Source organism: Chiloscyllium punctatum, chromosome 1, assembly GCF_047496795.1.
Source record: "Chiloscyllium punctatum isolate Juve2018m chromosome 1, sChiPun1.3, whole genome shotgun sequence".
Taxonomy (NCBI): Eukaryota; Metazoa; Chordata; class Chondrichthyes; order Orectolobiformes; family Hemiscylliidae; genus Chiloscyllium; species Chiloscyllium punctatum.
This window is the reverse complement of record NC_092739.1, coordinates 90,074,060-90,090,345: the sequence shown is the minus strand read 5'-3', so window position 1 is coordinate 90,090,345 and position 16,286 is coordinate 90,074,060. Positions and strand designations below refer to the sequence as shown.

At 39.8% G+C, this 16,286-nt stretch overlaps 1 protein-coding gene across 9 annotated transcripts in view; it reads right to left on the bottom strand.

Annotated features, from left to right (window-relative positions):
• Nucleotides 1-16,286, bottom strand: part of adamts6 (ADAM metallopeptidase with thrombospondin type 1 motif, 6) — a 339,528-nt gene that overhangs the window by 196,774 nt on the left and 126,468 nt on the right. The gene's annotated exons all lie outside the window — the stretch shown is intronic.

Genomic DNA, 16,286 nt, shown 5'->3' with positions numbered 1-16,286 from the left:
ACAGGTCCCTCTGTCCCTGCACACTCGGAAGAATTGTGACAGTAATACTCTATACCCTCTCCCTATCTTTCACCTCTCATTTTGCTGCTTTAAGTTACAACTGCCATGTTTCTGTCCATTCTTCTAGCGTACTCATGTCCCGTGACACTCTATTGGTATCATCCTCACTGTCTGTCACTCCTCCAGGTTTGGTGGGGTGAGGTGGGAATTGATAAGTGGCATAAAACATACTGTAATCTTGAATGTTTTTAGCAATGCTAGATGCAAGTGGCAGGATTCAAACCCAGGTCTCCAGAACAATATTGGATCTCTGGATTAACAGTCCAGTGATAATACCACTAGGTCATCACCTCCCTTATGATATACACCAATTAATGTGGATGTATAAAAGTTAATCAGACACAAGACAAAGAATAAACACAGCTTTAATATATATTCCTAATACAAAGGAGGACCTAATGCACATTCTTTGAATTCAGAATGTCCCAATCTGCCTCACAGCCAATTAAGTATTATTGAAGTGTAATCACTGTTGAAATGTGACAGTCAATTTGCAGATAGTAAATTTCCACAAACAGCAGTGAAGTATAAGAGCCACCAATCTATTTTAACAGTGTTGGTTGAGCGATAACTGATTGCCAGGGCCCTGGGAAAGTAAGGAACATAGAAAGGAGAACTTCCTGCTCTTAAAGAGTACCACAGAAAGTTTTACACCTACCTAAACACACAGTAATCATTTTAGTTTAATTCCCCATCCAAAATATTGCATTTTTGACAGTTTAACACACTCATACTTCTGCAATACATTGTTAGCATTGAAGAATGTTCAAAGGTTTTAGAAGTGTATATCAGCCTACACCTTCTGATTTAGAGAGAACAGTGCGTCTAATGAACCAAATATAAAACTGCAAAGCAGATGAATTAATGTGTATCATAACAACAGGCTTTTAAAGGGGGAGAAAAATGTTTTCAGTAAACTGTGTAGATCCTAGCCGCAATTACTATATATTTTGGATAGTGATTTATGTTTATTTTGTGAGCATTGTAGGTTAGGCCAGCATTAATTGCTAATGCTTAATTGCCCTGGAGAAAGTGGTAGTGAACTATCTACTTGAAACATTGCAGTCCTTGTGATTTAGGTATATTCTCTGTGCTATTAAGAAGAAAGTTCCATGATTTTGACAAGGAAACATTGCTCCAGTCAGGATGTGCCTTGGAGCAAACAGGTGATGGTACTGTAAGTAGCACAGTTGTTAAATGGCAAGTCCAGTTCCATTTCTGGCGAATGATCATTTTCCATATTGTTGGCTATGTTGTCACGCAGTATAATAGCTGTACTGAAATAGCTTAGCTAGAGGTGTGGCTAGGTCTGGAAAACAAGTCTTCAATAATATAGTCAGAATGTCATGAAGACCCATTGTGATTACAGTATCCAGTGACTTCAGCATTTTCCCAGTATCACATGGAATGAATTGAATTAGCTGAAGACCGGGATATGTGGTGCTGGGGATATCTCAAGGAAGCTGACCAAATCAATCTCTTTGAACCTTTAGCAAAAGAATGTTGCAAATTGAACACAGAACAGTGCAGCACAGAACAGGCCCTTCAGCCCACTATATCTGTGCTGACAATGATGCCAGTCAAAACTAATCCCATTTGCCTGCTCAGAGTCCATATCCCTCTCTTCCCTCCCTGTTTCTGCCTCTTAAACTTTGCTAATGTATCTGTTTCTACCACCTTCCTAGCAGTGCATTCCAGGCATGACCACCATCTTTCTCTGCTTTTCCCCTTAAATATCTTCCCTCTCACCTTAAATTTATGGCCCCTAGTATTTAACACCCTGGGAAAACAATTCTGACTATTCACCCTATCCTTGCCTCTTACAATTTTATTAGCTTCAATCAGGTTGTCCTTCTAAAGAGGTTGTCCGCCTCTAAAGAAAACAATCCAAGTTTATTCAACCTCTCCTTGAACTAAAGTGCTCCAAACCAGCCAACATCCTGGTAAACCTCTTTTATACCCTTTCCAAAGCTTCCACTGTGGGAACCACAGCACAAAATACTCCAAATATAGCCTAACTAAAGACTTGCCAACTCAATGCCCCATCTGATTAAGGCAAGCATGCCATATACCTTCTTTATGTCCCTATTCACTTCTTTTGACACCTTCAGAGAGCTATGGACATGGACTCCAAGATCCCTCTGTATATCTATGGCTCCTCAGGGTCCTACCATTTATTGTGTACTTTCTTCTTGCATTTGACCTCTTGAAACGCATCACTTCACACTTGTCTGGATTAAACTCCATCTTTCTCCAACATACCAACGATATACACTGGTCAGAATTCCCTGGGTGTGGTCTCACTAGCATCTTGTACAGTTGCAGTAAGACTTTCCTACTCTTATACCACAACCCTCTTGAAATATGGGCCATAGTCTATGCATTCACATACTTGTACAGCAACCCTGATTTGGAGCTATTACTTTCTCCTTTTCTCAGTTCCCACCTGCTAACTTAGTATTCTCTATTCCAGTGTAACTATTTGTATTTCTCACTCTCTGATGAGCTCATTTAAACCCTAAATTGGAATCCCAGAAGGGAAAACATAAAGTGCAATTAGCTTCTATTAAATTCTACTGCAAGGAGATGCTCTACATTGCATTTCCAAACCATGCATTCATGATATACCAATATTAGTGAAGACTCCCTTCATATTGTATGCTACATACCAGACCTCAGCAACCCTGATAAGCTCTGGCTCCTGGATTAGGTTCAGAAATAATGCACTCACAACTTATTTATTTTCCAATGACTAGAGAATAAATGAAAATTCATGGCAGAAGAAGGCATAATATTCAGGTATTATTTACTTTCCGTAATGTCTTTCTCTCAGACCTTCTTACTCTCTGGAACCTCAAGGGAGCCAGGAACTTAATGTTGATGAATAGTATAAGGAAAGTGACCTTGAGACATAGCCAACCAGGAGTCAGTTTGGTTTCTTTTACCAGTAACTATACTGGAAAATGAACTTAGGTAGTGTAGAATAGGTGACTGTTTCCAATCAAACATGATATGCTACCACCAAAAATCAGTTCCAACTCCTATTCTATTTGGTAGCATTTCACTGACAATAATTTGCAGCAACTCTCCATCACGTAAATACTTAAAATATTCATAAACAATAAAGAAAACATTCAGTTTAAACAAGAATAATGGTTTACATAGCAACTATCATGAAGTTTTACTTGCTTAATATATTTGGTTTTGTTTTGACATTAGAAAAGCATGCGTTTGGATTCAGCTTTATGAAAGAGGCAGTCAGTCTGCCAAATAACTTGGTGTGGTATAGTACATTGTTTCCACTTTTCTCCACATCGTGTTGAGAAGTGTTGTACAGATGATATGAGGTAATTTAAATGAATCCAGCTGTTGCATCAATGGCTTGCATAGGGACACGACAGATAACCAGCCCAAATTCGGGAAAAAAAGGCTGGCTGCTATGAAGGGTGATCAACCGGCATTTTCTGTTTTCATTGCTGCAGGTATTAGTTTGATATGGGTGAACATTGTTACTATGAGCAGAGACTGCCAGTTTTTCTAACATAAATAATGCAATTAGTATCGAAGAATATTTGACTTGATTTGATCGTGAGACTGCCAAAATTAACCCAGACTGACTATTGCTTCCCTGATCCCAGTGTCAACGATATCATTGAGCAATTGCAGAGCATTCGTGGAGAGAGGGTGAACAATCAGTGATCATCAGCACCAACTACATAGCAATGAGGCCCTTCGGGCAGTGTTTAGGAAAAATAATAGCAAAGGTAACAAGTGAGTATAGAAATAGGATGGAGCAGATGGCAGTGCATTGGCTAGAGAGTTGGTGCAGGAAGGAGGGTGGTATATTTTTGGGTTATTAGGATCAGTTGTGAGGAGATAGGATCAGTACATGGCAAGTTGCATCTGAATAGAGTCAGGGCCGATTTCCTTGTTGGCTAATTTGTTACTTCTATTAGAGAAGGTTTTAACAAATTTTACACTGTAATGGGAACAGTTCAGAGAGGCAGATAGCAGTAGAATGGGAAATAGGTAGGAATGAGTTGGAGTCCAAGTGAGCATATTTATAATAATGTCAAAATTACACATGTATGTGAATGTATCCAATGTGGTAAATATAGTTGTAGTTGGTGCTGATGATCACTGATTGTTCACCCTCTCTCCCCGAATGCTCTGCAATTGCTCAATGATATCGTTGACACTGGGATCAGGGAAGCAATAGTCAGTCTGGGTTGATTTTGGCAGTCTCACGATCAAATCAAGTCAAATATTCTTCGATACTAATTGCATTGGTGAGCTGTAGGAGCAGATAACCATTTGGAAAAATGTTGTGGTGATAAGGGAGAACTGGCTCAAGGAAGAACAGGACTAGATATTAAATACCCTCCTATACAAATTGTTCAAGACAGGAAGGGAAAGGAACAAAAGGAGGGGAGCTTGCAGGATTGCTAAAGGAGAGAGTAACAGTGCTGCAGAGAGAGGAGGTATCAGAGGGTAAGACAGGATTTGACCAGAGACAAGGAACCAAACAGATACAATTACAATGCTTAATGTGATGTACAGGGTACCAATTGTTAAAAACATATAAGGGAAACATTTGCAAGATAATTACAGCATGGTCCAATAATGATAGAGTATTTATAATGGAGGACCTTAATCATTCTAATATAAACTGGGATATTAATGGTGTACAGGGCAGAGAGGTCAAGATTTTCTTCACTGAGTCAGGAGAATTTTCTACATTCATACATTTCCGTTCCAATAAAAGAGGAGGCTTTGGTGGATCCTGTTCTGAGGAATGGATGAAGTGGATAAAGTATACATACAGGAGCATTTACTGGATAGTATTAATAGTTTTGTAGCATGGCTATGGAAAAGGACAAGTAGTAATCTCTTCTATCAATTAGAGAGGGCTGAAAACTGATCTGACCCAATTAAGTTAGAATGAAAGCTTGACAAACTAAACAGTAACGAAACAGTGACCTGCCTCTAAAGCAGAGATTGTTCAGCACGCGTCAAGATGCATTCCTCAAGGGGAAATGTAGAGTAGATAAATCCAGAACTAAGAGATAGAGGATAAGATGATGCAGAAAAAGGGGAGAAATGATAGATGTCAGGTGGATAATGCAATTGAGACTAGGCTCAATATTGAAAATTCAGACGGCAAGTGAAGCACAAATAAAAGAAGCAAAGAGAGAATATGAGAGAAGACTGTCGACTAATGTGAAAGGGAATCCAAGTTTTCTCAAGGCACAGAAATTGCAAAAAGAGGAGTAAGGCTGAAAATGGACCAAACAAGGGGATCTATGCATGATAGCAAGGGCATGGATTATGTGCTAAGTAAATACTTTAATCTTATTTTACCAAGAAGATGTTGCCCATGACAGTGGCAGGGATCAGAGAGTCTCAAACAGTTTGTGTTTTGGGTAAGGGACACAAGATCTGAAATGTCAACTCTGATTTTTCTCCACAAATGCTGCCAGACTCACTGAGCTTTTCTAGCAATTTCTGTTTTGGTTTCTGATTTCTGGAATCTGCAGTATTTTCAGCTTTTATCATCAAACAGTTGTTTTTTTAGACAGGAGGTTGGTGTTAGGAGCCCTGTTTCTCTTTATCTAGTATCAATGACCACAACTTGGGAACGTAAGGTGTAATATTTAAGATTTGCAGAGAACACAAAACTTGGAAGCGTTGTGAATAGTACAATAGGGAAGATTGTATTAAACTTTGGAAGAGCATAGAGAGGCTTTGGAATGAGTAGACAAGTCGCAAATGAAATTTAATACAGAGATGATTGAATGGATTGATTGGGAGGAAGAACAATATAAAATATTAGATGCAAGGCTTACATGACATAACAGGCAACAAAGTGAAGTCGAACAAAATCATGGGCAACAATACGCCCCTACCTGACAAGCTTACTATATTCTACACTCCCTTTGAACAGAAGGTCAGTGAAATTATGTCACCTATTCTAACAGCCTCAGATGCATCTGTATCCTCGGTCACTGCTGCTGACGTCAGATCAACCTTCATGAGACTGAATCCACAGAAAATGACTGGCCCAGACAGAATCCACAGCTGTGCACTCAGATCCTGTGTGGACCAGTTGGGATTCAGTGACATCTTCAACCTCTCCTTGCTATAATCTGAAGTCCCCACCTGCTCCAAAAAGACCACCATCATCCCACAGTGCCAAAGAAAAATCAAGCAGCAGGCCTCAATGACTACTGCATGGTGGCTCTGACCTCCATAGTTATGAAGTGCTTTGAGAGGCTAGTCATGGCTCATGTCAGCTCCAGCCTACCAAATTACCTTGATCCTTTGCAATTCGCCTACTGGTGCAAATGGTCCACAGGAGACACCATCTCACTAGCCCTACCCTCATCCCTGGATAACGATGATACCCACATCAGGCTCCTTATTGACTAAAGCTCAGCTTTCAACACCATAATTTCAAATAAACTCATCTCTAAACTCTGAAACCTAGGTCTTGCTTCCACCCTCTGTGACTGGATCCTCGACTTCCTGCAATTGGTTAGAATAGGCCTCATCACCTCCTTCACGATGATCGTCAACACTGGTGCCCTTTCAGACCGCGTACCCAGTCATCTACTACACTCCTAATACACTCACGACTGTGTGGCCAAAGTCCGCCCAACTCCATTTATACGTTTGCTGATGACACCACCATTGTAGGTCAGATCTCAATCAAAAATGAGACAGAACACAGGAAAGAGATTGAGTGGTTAGTGGAATGGTGTAAAGACAACAATCTCTTCATCAGTATCAGCAAAATGAAGGAGCTGGTCTTTGACTTCAGGAAGCGGAATGGAGAGCATACACCCCGTCAGCATCATTGGTGCTGAGGTGGAGATGGTTGAGGGTGTCAAATCTGCAGGAGTAATGATTAACAATGATCTGTCTTCATCTACCCACATTGATGCAATAGTCAATAAAGTACAACAACATCTCTACTTCCTCAGGCAGCTAAGGAAATTTTGCATATCCACAAGGATTCTTACCAATTTTTGTAGATGTACCATAGAAAGCATCCTATCTGAGCGCACCACGGCTCTTCCCAAGATGGCAAGAAACTACAGAGAGTTATAAACACAGCCAAGTCTATCGTGAAAACCAGCTTTCCAACCATTGACTCTCTATAGTTCCCGGTGTCTCAGTAAAGCAACCATCATTATCACACACCCCTCCCACCCCAGTCATACTCTCTTCCACCGTCTTCCATCAAGGTGGAAGATAAAAAGGTTTGCATACACGTTTGAATAGATTCAAGAATAGCTTCTTCCCTTCTGTTAACAGACTTTTGAACAGACCTGTCAAATGTTAATTCTGATCTCTCTCTCTCTCTCTCTCTTTCTCTATACCTGCTCTACAGCTGTAACACTGTATTCTGCACTATGTTCTGTTACCCTAAAATACTTTGTATGGTAAGATCTGCTTGTACAGCATGCGAAACAACACTTTTCACTATATCTCAGTACATGTGACAATAATAAACCAATCAAACCAAACAGTTGTGTAGGAGCCAGGGATCTTGGCCTTTATGTTGTGAGGATGCTGGTCCTTTAACAAGGTTATGTTGTCCTTGGTTTTTTTTTCCAGAGTGGTCAAAATACAGAGACTTCAGGAGGTTTTACGGCCAGTTTTTTTTCATATGTTTTAGGGCCAGTTTTGATTATAGCTAACAGATACAGCCTCAGGCAAAAGGTTTTCAATCTAAAAAGAAACACTTTTACAATGAAAGGGAAGTAGCCCGTTCTCCCAGCTCAGCCTTCTCTGGTTTGGTTTGGTTTAGTTTGGTTTGGTTTTAGCAGTCTGGCTGGTCAGGGGAAGTAGTCAGTTTTGAGGCTGATAGTCAAAGAAACAGTTACATGGAAGAAGTTGTTCCATGCTGAATCTCTCTGCTATCTCGCCCTCTGATATCTCTCCTGTAAGACCCTGTGTTTGATTTTACCTTTTCTACTGAGGGGTGTTTATGGGGATTGTTGCAGGAATTTAGAACAGCATCATTAAGGTGGGATAGTCTGTTTGGTTTTTGGATAGATTAAGTTATTCTATGTTCTGTTCTCTGTTGTTAGTGTTTCATTCGGTAATCTTGTAAATAAATTCTGTTTTGTTTAAAACTAAGTATTTTATCAGCTACATCCCTTCTGGGATATCCATGAAACACCTGCTTAAAACAACTGTCAAAGATAGGGTCTGGGCTACTTTCTTGAAATGTTTTGAGAGGGGTTTGGCTTGGTCCATAACAATGTGCATAACTAATTGAAGGTGGTCAGCAATATCGTTGCGAATATATTTCTTCAGCATTCTGGGATTCAGGCTTTATAAGTAAGTACATAGAGGAGAAAAGCAAGAATGATATCATAAACATTTATAAATCATTGGCTCAGCTTCAACTGGAGAGTTATGTCCCAGCAGATTATGAAATGTCACTCAATACTGTTAAAATTTGACACAAACAGGACTACAGACACTGTAAATCATGCAGTCTTAGTCATTTTGAGCTTCAGCTTGAACCAAGTCTCAAGAGAACACCGAATTAAAGTGCAATTCATAGCCATCCAAGGAATTCACACACTTCTTTGTTTACGGATGGATCAACACAAAAGAACTCTAGAATTTCAGATGGCTTGTCTCCTTGTTTCACTCTGGACAAAAGGGAACACAAACAAAATGCGAATAGATACTATCAATCTTTCATTATATTATGATGGTCTTTCATCTAAACAAGAATGGTTGTCTCAAACTCTCAAGCTATTAAAAAACAACAGAAGAGGTTTGGAATCAATACTCACACCTCTCTTTGTTTGGGAAAAGGGCTCTGAACTTATCAAAGTCACATGATGATTAAGTTATTTTGTTGTCTGATCAAAATCAGCAAGAAGCTGTTATACAGGCACAGACAATTCTTCTAAAAATCATTGAACCAGCTGCAAATCATCCAAACATCCAAGGTAAAAATGAGCTTGAATGTGTGAAATCCTGTGAGAAAGAGAATGACTCCCACACCCAGCTTGATTCAACTTTGAGTTCAACTGAGAACCAACCTCCTGGAAATTTGGCCAAAAGAAACTTCACAGCTCACTGTTTACTGAGAATATTTCCCTTTCCAAGACTTTCACTTCAACAAAGCATCAACTTCAGCTAAGAAACTGCAGGCCTGCCACAGGAGACTGAGACTAAGTTGTAACAATATTTTATCTTTAACAATATCTCATTTTTGTGCATGTGAGAGCATTGATCGATAAGACACATGGGTGATATATTGAGCAAAGTCTTACAGGACCAGAATGACATTGGCTATGATGCAAACTCTGGAAGAATCATGTTAGAAATCCAGTAAGGCCTTTCTCAATGTTGGGAATAACTCATTATGTTTCCATTAGTTCTGAGCATTGAGTTCAGATTCTCACTAGGGGGCAGTGAAATGCTTATTAAAGAGATTATTGCTTGCTAACAGCCTCATTAACTGGAACTGCAGCTTCTCATCCTACCATCCACTGTAAGGGAAATTAGATGTCAAAAACCTCTGACATGAAAGATATGGGACAGCTAAGGCCAAGTAATCTGTTATGTGAATATCTGGTGACTTCAGAAAGCCGCTTGCCCCTCTGGACTGCCATCTTGGACGCCAGGCAACAAAGTCTGAGGCAGAAGTGGGTATTGCAGATGCTGGAGATTAGAGTGGTGCTGGAAAAGCACAACAGGTCAGGCAGTATCCAAGGAGCAGGAAAAATCGACGTTTCGGGCAAAAGCCCTTCATCAGGAAATGATGCCCAAAACGTCGATCTTTCCTGCTCCTCGGATGCTGCCTGACCTGCTGTGCTTTCCAGCACCACTCTAATTTTGAACAAAATCTTCGGGTATGCTCCAGGGCTGCACCCATCTAGTGCCCACAGATATTGTTAATTGGCACCTGCCAGTCTCTCAGAACCATCGTGGCATCTTTCTAGTCTGCATTTTAAAGCGATATTTCAACCAGCACAGCAACCAGCATTTAAATGATGCTGCAAGGATAGGCATTCAGCTCACAGATTGGACCTGGCTACATCTCTGTATTGTTCGTTTGTGCTCTTAGTTGTTACTCACTTTGAAGCTATCTGAATGTTCACAGCATGCCTGCCTTGCCTTTCCGCACCTCCAACTCACCTCGCTTGAGTTACGAGGCTCACAGTACTTCTGTTTTGCCTAGCCATTAGCTATCAGACACAAAATCATCAGACACAATGCCAGCTCATGGTTGTCAGCTGTCCTCAGTCATGTCAAGGGAGACAGCCCTCAGTGAAGGGCTCCTGGATGTCACCAGGGAGTCAGTTAACTCGGTTGGCTGCACCACTCATTTGTGATGCAGAGTGAGGTCAACAGCACAGTTTCAATTTCTGAAAGGGCTGGGGTTACCATTAAGGTCCCACCTTCTCAACCTCAACCCTCATCTGAGGTGCCGTGACCCTCAGGTTAAACCACCAGAGATGTGTCTCTCCAACAAGAAAGTAGCTTTATGGTCCTGTGGGACTATAACAAATTTACTGAAAATGCCATGTACAGTGTCAAGGCCAGCCTCCAATATCAGTCCAGAGGCTTGGGTATACTCAATTGGCCACTGAATTAAATCATGCTCAGGATCCTCTCCCTGTAAAGAGGTGAGTGCTAAATGTTGGGCAGCCAACTGCCTTGGCTCTTTCTGCCTTATTGTAAGCTATTTTCTCCTGGAATGTGGGAAAGGGCAGGTTTGAGTGAGATGAAAGTGAGTAGCACAGCTGTTAGTGCTGGTGCAGTGAGGGAAAGGTGGTACGGTGTCCAAAGTGAATGAGACAATAGGGCAGAGCCATACAGGCTGGAGGGAGGGCATTTGGATGGGTGAGAGCAACTGAGGGAAAGTGTTGCATATAATAGTGACAGGGTTAGAGCATAAGCTTCGGTGGGAGATGGCTGTAGTAACAGAGATGGAGTAAGAGTGATGTAATAAAGATGGGATGATGCTAAGGCCAAGTAACCTGTTAAATTGAATCTTAGACAGCAAAACACACGTGAATGTGCATTGATATTTGCAATGAAATGTGCCACCCTGTGCACTGGGAAGCCTTTCCTTTTGGTGTTCTCTCCTAAAATGTATATGGTGTAGAGCTGTAAGGGGCTGGTAACGTTAGATACAACTGGGCTTCTAAAATGGTCCTGTCTCCAAGAATCATAGGAAGCCCAAGCAGTAGTGAGCACTTCCATCTCAGGCGAGAGAGAAGGTAGAAGGAGTAGACCATCATAGATGCATAGTGCATATGAGGCAGGCTTCAGAGAACAGGGAGAGAAATTTCACTTGGGCTTACAGAGAGAAACCCTGAATGAAACTCACCAAAATAGACACAGCCAATTTCTAGAAAAATTCAATCTACAGATTACAAACATTCACCTATTAACAAAACAACCATAGGTTTGGTCTATTCTCATCCATAAGAGCGCAAGTGATTCTCTGGTTAATATCCACCATGTGCTTATAATTCTATACAATTAATTTATAATTAACAGCAGTCATCACAAAGGTTTCTCTGACTACATAAATGCAAATTAAGGCAGACAATTAAAGTCCAAGAATACTACTCATTTTAAAATAATTCACTCTCCAGCAATGTTTCCAAAACTACAATTAGTATTTTCTAAAGGACAGAAAGTTATTATAAGCAGAATTGAATTGAAGTTGATTCATCCTGTATAACAGTTAGTTTTAAAACATGGTTTTTAATGATCAAATATGCTATAATTTACTATGTTTCTTCATGAAATGGTTACTTTAAAAGCCTTGTCAATGACAATTACCTAAAATGTGGAAGAAAACATTGTATCCAGCAACTTTCTGTACTGACATACCTGCTCTTTCAAAGATGTGAATGCCAAATTGTGGTACTGAATCATACTGGGAGGCTAAAGTTATCTCACAGGTTGGATGCAGTGCTCTTGTTTAATTCTTTGGCACTGTTTGGTTGTAACATTTGCTGTTACAAATTCTGTATGTTTTCCCTGCCACTGAAGAATAGTTGTGTTCTGATGTATTTAAACGAAATGTTTAGCATATTGTGGGTGCACCTTGTAAAGAGAAATAACACGTAAAGGCTTAACCTTCAGTGCTCCTTTTAATATACTTTGTGTTATGCATCATCATGGAGCATTTATAAAATTGTAAATTGGAGAGGTTTCAGAAAAGATTTACCAAGGTGTTACTAGAGGGTTTGAGTTATGAGGAGAGGCTGGACAGGCTGGAATGTTTTCCACGGAAGCGTAGGAGATTGAGAGGTGACCTTATGGAGGTTTATAGAAGTATGAGGGGTATAGACAAGGTGAATAGCAAAGGGATTTTCCCTAGGGTGGGGGAGTTCAAAACAGAGGACACAATTTTAACGTAAGAGAATAAAGATTTAAAATGGACCTGAGGGGCAACTTTTTCCCATAGAGAGTGGTACGCATATGGAATGAACTACCAGAGCAAGTGGCAGATGCAGGTACAATTGCAACATTTAAAAAATATTTGGATACAGAGATTAATAGGAAAGGTTTAGAGGGATATGGGCCAAATGCAGGCCGGTGGAACTTGTTCAGTTTGGAAAATTTGGTCGGACAAGTTGGTTCGAAGGGTTTAATTTCATTCTGTATGACTATGACAATGAAGGAAGAAAATTAATAGTGAAAATTGAGTGATCATTACACGTGATGAAAGAGGACATTCAGCGAAACTGCACAAGGCATGATTAGTAAGTTTGCAGATGACACTAAAATAGGCAATATCATGGACAGTGAGGAAGGTTATCAGAAATTGCAGCAGGACTTTCATCAACTGGGGAAGTGGGCCAAAAAATGGCAAACGGAGTTTAATATCTTAAAGTGTATAGTCTTGCATTTTGGAAAGTCAAATCAAGGTCAAAGTTTCGTGGTGAATGATAGGACCTTAATGAATGTAGTGGAACAGAGGGACTTCGGAGTTCAAGTGTACAGTTCTCTGAAAGTTGAGTCACAGGTAGACACGGCAGTGAAGAAGGCTTTTGGCACACTGGTTTTCATCAGTTACAGTTTTACAGGATATTGGTGAGACCGCACTTGGAGTATTGTGTTCAGTTTTGGTCACCTTGCTGTAGGAAGAATGTTTTTAAGCTGGAAAGAATGCAGATGAAATTTACAAGGATGTTGTCAGGACTGAATTACAGAGAGAGGTTGGACATGCCAGGACTTTTTCCTTTACAGCATAGGAGACTGAGGGATGATCTTATAGACGTGTATAAGATCATGAGAGGCATAGATAGGCACTCAGTCTTTTTCCCAGGTGGGGAAATCAAGAACTAGAGAGCATCAATTTAAGGTTAGAGGGGAAAGAATAAAAGGGAACCTGAGGGGCAGCTTTTTCACACAGATGGTGGTACAGATATGGAATGAGCTGTCAGTGGAAATGGCTGAGGCATGTATAATAACAACATTTAAAAGGTATTTGGACAAATAACAACATTTAAAAGGCATCTGAACAAATACATGGATATGAAAGGATATGGGCCAAGTGCAGGGAAATGGGATGGACATTTTGATCGGCATGGACCAGTTTGGGGTCCATGACTTTATGACTCTATGCTGCAGGCCAATATTTATGCTCCACACAAGCCTCATTTCACATATTCAATATTCTCATCAAATTAAACAAAACTATTCAATATTTTTAAAAAGCTGCAGAAGCAGGAAATGCTGTAAGTATATAATAACTCAACCAGCCATTGAACAAAAAGCATATGTCAGTGTCTGAGATAAAGCTACATAGTTGCATAGCTTGTTCAAGAACAGAATTTGTGCGTTCCATCTTACTGCCTGTGATTAGAATATTTGTATGTAAGAAGTGTGTATTTTCTTACCCTCAGAGTAATTATCCCAATGCTGACCATTGTGGAAGTTGGCAGAATGCAACGTAAACTATTAACATTTAATTACTCTTTGATGTTCCCAAAATCGTGAGTTTACGACTGTAGAAGAATTAAGCAACTATGTGATCACAGGCTATTCCTGTACCAACGTGAAGGAGAGAACATCTTCAATATTCACTCCCTCTGCCACTAATGCACAGTGGCAGTAGTGCATACCATCCACAGATGCACCAGACTAACTCACCAAGACACATTAGACAGAACTTTCCAAACACATGACTGCTGTCACCTAGATGGACAAGGACAGCAGATACAAGGGAACATCACCATCTACAAGTTCCCTTTCAAGCCATGCACCTTGCCTTCACCATCACTGGATCAAAATCCTAGAATTCCACTGGTAATGGTATTCTGGGCCTGCCTACACATTGACTGCAGTTGTTCAAGAAGACAGTTAACCACCAGTTTCTCCAGGGCAAATGGGATGACTAATAAATACTGGCCAAGCCAGCAACATTTTTGTTCCATCAATGAATAAAACAAATTACATGTAAAATAGTTGTGGTACATCATTTTATAATTACTCAATGTCTGTTGAGATAACTATGCTGTTAAATAAATCTTTACTGGAAAAAGAACACAAATTAATCTTGATATGAAGCATGATAGAGCAATTGTCTTTAGAAAGTCAGTAGATTTGCAGTTTATATAGTCATGAATTATTGCAACCCTTTTACAAAGTCTGATTTCTCATCAGAGAAGTGGCATTAGGCAATAAGAATAGAGGGGCCTTGGGAAAACTAGAGGGCATAGGTTTAAGGTGAGAGGGGAAAGATTCAAAAGGGACTTAAAAGGCAACTTTTCCATGCAGAGGGTGGTGCGTGCATGGAATAGCTGCCAGAGGAAGTGCTAGAGGCTGGTATAGTTACAATATTTAAAAGTCATCTGGATGGGTATATGAATAGAAAAGGTTGAGGGAGAATAGGGCCAAATGCTGGCAAATGGGACTAGATTTAGGATATCTGATCGGCTTGGACGAGTTGGACCAAGGGGTCTGTTTCCGTGCTTTATATCTCTGTGACTCTAAATGATTGTTAAGTGCAGTATACTTCTAACAGTGTGGAATCCCAAATATTTAAGAGTAGATTGAAGGAGTAGATGTAAACTTACAATAACCTGACAAAACTCTAGTTCTAAAACAGATTGGTTGTTTGATATTTGCCTTACACATTCTTTTCCTTTCCACTGAAATCATAAATAAGAAAATTGAGCTGTTTTGAAAAGTACCTGATCTGCAATGCCCCATTTTCTGCCCTGGTTTCAAGTTAATTAGCCAGAGACAACTGTGACTCTGGGTAGATGGACAGTGCAATTGCTTCTCCTGCCCCAAGGGCTGGATGAGAGGGATAGACTATTTAAATGGCATTATCTCAGTTGACAATGCTGGCAAGCTGTGCTAAACCAGTCCCTTTAGGCAGCTCACAAATCAAGCTGGAGATTTTATACTAAGAGAGAAGGGAACGTGCAATGATTGTACAGTAGAAGTGGACAAGATTTCATGTTCTTCTAGGTCGCACAAAAATCCTCAAAACTTTTACTTAGCTTCTTCTGAAATAGCCTGTAGCAGTCCCTTTAAGGTCTGCTGGCTAGGCTCTTCAATGCCGTGAAAGCTATCCAGCTGTTTTGAACCCTTCTCAAAGAAGGTTCCCTGTTAGGATTTTTAAAAAAAGTTGTGCGAATTAAAATAATCTGACACAAAAATGCTTTCTGTTTTTTTTTCAGAAATCAAGATAGAAATAAATGCACCCTGCCAAAAACAAAATGGATTGACTAAAGTTCATAACACATTTTAAAAATTTACTAATGCTAAATTCTTACAATTGATATCTTACTTTTCATGGAGCTTTACACATTGTAGCTTTATGAAGTAAGTAGTGTAATAATGTTGTATTTCCAGACATTATACAAAATTGTACCTTCATGGGCATCAGCCAAGATGTATAACTTGCCAAAAATCAAAACATTAATAAACATACTTGTAATATTTGATCCAAGACCGAATAGCATTTTGGGTCCTTTACCCTCAGAACATTCTTACAACATGAGTTAAATTCTCAACATAATTAATCCTTTTCTTTCCTAATGTTCACCTAGAAATACACATGTTCCTGCAAAAGCAGTGTTACATCTGTATCAGCAAAGCTAGTAATTCTCATTGTTTACTGTCTAAATGGAAGAAAATGCTTTGTTATAGATTTGACAAACCAGCTCCTGTTATCATTTCTGTTTCTATTTTTCCCATAGAAAACCTCTGATATA